We start from the raw sequence: 4030 nt of genomic DNA, 5'->3' as shown, positions 1-4030 counted from the left end.
CGCCAGCCAGATGTGCCAGCACAGGGATTGTCTGACATGATAAATTTCTGGATCACACCCTCTCCTCACAGACACACTCCCTCAACCCAATGTCGCTCATCACACATGCATCCCTCCCAAATATCTGCTGATGGATTCGTCTGTCGTGAGTGGCTTTGGGGGGTGCATCTCCAGGCAGCCCAGGTGTGCAGAGTGGAGGGGCCAGCACCCCGGTGACGGCTCCGTCCGCTCCGCACAGAGTCCCACTCGCCACCTGGCCGGCAGGTAAGGTAACGTTCCCAGGGAATTCTGAGACAGCTCTCCAGGGAGCTGTGAAGGGCTGTGGCTAATGGACCAGCCATTCTCCCCCGGAACAGGAGAAACTCAGTTCCGGTCAAAAGCTCGCACTGTCACGCCCTGACCAACGGCACCCACACTGTTCAGCCGAATGCTGAGCTGGACCCAAACCAGACCGTAAAGCAAACCAAAGAGTTTCTTTCCAAAAAAAAAATAGCAGACCAGTTTGAACCTGGGCTGAACCTGTGTATTTTCTAAGACGACTGAACGAGAACAAAAACCAGACATCGAAATGTCGTGTGAACAAAACCAATATTCATCCCATCTGAGTTCTTGATCTGAAAAGACGTTCAGGAAGGAGCATTTCACCTCCCTGTGGGGTGTGCGACGGTGTTCTGACAAACGCCGGGTGAAGAATGGGGGCTGGCTTTTTTTAAATGTGGTTTTCAAAGTAATTTTATTTCAATCCTCCATAAATATGAATCAGAAACTCCGAGAGCTTCGGTTCCCCTTACGTTGACGAAGCATTTTGGGGCTCGATCCATTACAATAACGGAGCCTGAGAGCACCAGCCCAGAGGACAGAGCCTTGAGTCCCCGTCCCACGCTCCCCGGTGACCTCAGGCACATGACCCGGGGGCTGCGGTCACCAGCAGTCAGGGCAGGTGTGGCTCTCAGACAGCCTGACCCAGCCCGCTTGATGCTGGGCATTGAGGGTCTCCTTGAAGTCCTGACCCACACAAAGCATGGAACTAGAGGACAGCGTGCTGGGCTCACTCCACCCCAGTCCCCGGACAAGTTGCTTTCGAGGTCTCACAGTAGGAACCGAGCAGTCCCCCAGCCATGAACACCTGCTGACCATACCAATCCTAGGGTCTGAAAAAAAATGGGGTGCCGACTAAATGAGGTGGGGTGAAGAGCCAACACCATCATCTGCTCCTTGCACCATCACGGCCCAAACAAGAGAAAACCATCGTTCCACGGACCACAGACCAATCACACCCATTTCAAAGACCAAGGGCTTCCACACGGCTAACAGGAAGGAGTTGCTTTGGGGGAGGTGGATGGAGAGTAAGAAACGGGGAGGACTTTGCTTTGTTTTACACTCATACCCATCATTTGAAGCCTTCATAAGGAGATGCATGCATTGCACTGATAATGTTTAAAATTAAGGCTAACGTTATGCATGTATATGAGCTAAGCATGTGACAAAGGCAGAAACCACAAAGGAAAAGACTGATAGGCTTAACCGCATCAAATTGGGGAAAAAAGAAATGATCCAAAACTATATTAGGAGGGCAAAATATTTACAATATTAATGATAGTAATTATTTACTATCTTAACATAGAAAAAGCACTTAGGGAAAAGCCACACTCCAAGAGAAAAATGAGCAAAAGACATAAGTAAGCAATTCATGAAAGAAGAAACACAAATGGCCGATAAACATAAAATATTCATCCCCACTAACGAATGAGGACACACAACAAAAAGTCAGATAATATCATGTCTATCAGACTAGCAAATATGTTTCAAAGTTTTTTATAATTCTGGTTGATATGAGGACAGACAGGTGAACACCCTCATGCACTGTTGATCGAAGGGTTAATTGGTTAAACCTTTTTGGACGGCAATATTGCAAAACCCATTAATAACTTTTAAAATATGCATACACTTCGACACCACGATTCCACTTCTAAGCATTTACCCATAAGGAAAATCATCATGGCTAAAGAAACATGTATTTGGATGTCCAGTGAAGCACTGTTTATAAAAACGAAAAGTTGGAAATAGCCTCGCTGTCCAAACAACGAAGGACTGGTTTAATATATCATGGCATTATACACAGCGAATCTCCATGAGGCTATTAAATGACGATAGAGAAAAAATATGAAACAACATGGAAATGTTTATGATATATTAAGTGAGAAACGCTGGTGACAAATGGTTTGCACAATATGAAACCACTTTTATAAATAAATATAGACACACATCCACGTCGAATTTTTGAACATCTGATTACAGGCTATTTTAATTTTCTCCTTTATGTTTTTCTGCATGTTTTGTAATTAAAGATCTGTTTTTTAATTTAAAAAAAATATATACCCAGCGCTGAAACGTATTCAAGAACCATTTTCAAGTAATCGATCAGTAAACAAATATCTTTAAATCAACAAGTTAAGAACCAAAGACATATCCAATGAGATAAAGTAGTATCAATTGTTCCAAGCAACCCCTACAATTAATCTTCTCTGCCTTTTTTCATAAGCCCACTGCATCTGAGTCCATTCAGATGAGGTCACCGCATTGCAAAACCTGCTGGGCTGGACCGCTCTCAAATCATAACCTTGTCTTAGGCACAGAAAAGCCGCAGCAGCTTGCTTTCTTATTTTCCTAGGAGAAAACAATTGCATCTTTAACATTCAAGGTGGAAAGGCTGACGCCAGCCTTCCCACGGTTCCAGGACCAGGATGGCTTGGTTCTCCCGCGACACCGCTCTGTGCCAGGGCAAAATGTAGATTTCAAAGGAAGAAAGGGGTGTCTGCTTGAAGAGGGAGAACGAGGGAGCTCGGCGTCCTGCGCAGCTTCTCTGGTGCCACGGCGCACACGCGCCGGGCACGGCCCAGCTGCCCAGTAAACGCTGGGCGGATTTCACGAAGCTTCTCCCACGGCTCCATCCGACCACACGTCCTTCACCAGAAATATCTCCCCTCTCAAGGGAGGCCAACGCAAAACATGGAGGCCACAGGACTAAGACTTTTAGGACACCACCGCGTCTCAGTTAAGGGACAAGGTAGACACATGAGAGAAATATAAACAGGACGCTAATGGATTGATTAATCCACTAATACTTCTGCTCCACTCTGTCTCTAGGGAGACCCCCGAAGCAGGCACCGCCCTCCAGAAATAACGAAGCATGACCCGCAAACCTATTAATGACTCCCTATCACATACACGCACGTACTGGAAAGAAAGTCTCCTCGGCTCACTGAAGTCCTTTGGGCAAGTCAAGGAGATCATGTTGTCACTCCTGTGTGAGTGTCTCTGGCCAGTACACCAGAATTAAGGCATTCCCCGTCTACGGCCACGCCGCCCCGAACAAGCCCAATCCCGTCTGATCTTGGAAGCTAAGCAGGGTCGGGCCTGGTTAGTACTTGGATGGTAGGACACCTAGGAAGACCAGGTGCTGTAGGCGTAAAAAATAAAAAATAAGGGATTGTAAGCTGACAAGGTCCTTGCAATCTGTGAGGTCAACCAAGGGTTGCCTTGCCAGAAAAAGAAAAAAAAAAGAAAGAATAGAGAAAGAAATGAAGGCATCTCCAGTTACTGGGCTATTGGCTCTCCCCAGGATCCAGGTGATAGTCCCCTTTGACGTAACACCAAGAGAGGGTTTCATCTCTAACGTACCATTTTTTTGACTGAATAATGGGATTGCAGAAGAAATTTATCTTCACTGGCTTTTAAAACACCCTGGATTCCCCACCACACACACACACACACACACACACATACACACACACACACACACTATTGGCACATTCTGACCAATGGAATCACCGACTGTTGGGGAGGCTATAAGCACAGTCGTTAATTCACTTGGACATGACCTGCAGCTAAATCTCTCTTAACCATAATTCTCACAGAAGGTGTTCTGTTTTCTTTTAGAGACCCACTTGGCAGAAAGCTGGAGAGAAAACTTCCTGAGGGTAAGTTTCTGTACACAAGGTAGGTTCCAGAAGGTCTTTGGAGGGGATCA

At 46.1% G+C, this 4030-nt stretch overlaps 1 pseudogene; it reads left to right on the top strand.

The window, feature by feature from the left end:
- The first annotated feature begins 3350 nt into the window (after nt 1-3350).
- On the top strand, nt 3351-3469 carry LOC112475259 (annotated as a pseudogene).
- The last annotated feature ends 561 nt before the right edge of the window (nt 3470-4030 follow it).

This window comes from Pteropus alecto, unplaced genomic scaffold, assembly GCF_000325575.1.
Source record: "Pteropus alecto unplaced genomic scaffold, ASM32557v1 scaffold40, whole genome shotgun sequence".
NCBI classification, from domain to species: Eukaryota; Metazoa; Chordata; class Mammalia; order Chiroptera; family Pteropodidae; genus Pteropus; species Pteropus alecto.
Note: the sequence above shows the minus strand (reverse complement) of the source record. Positions and strands in the feature narration are given on the sequence as shown.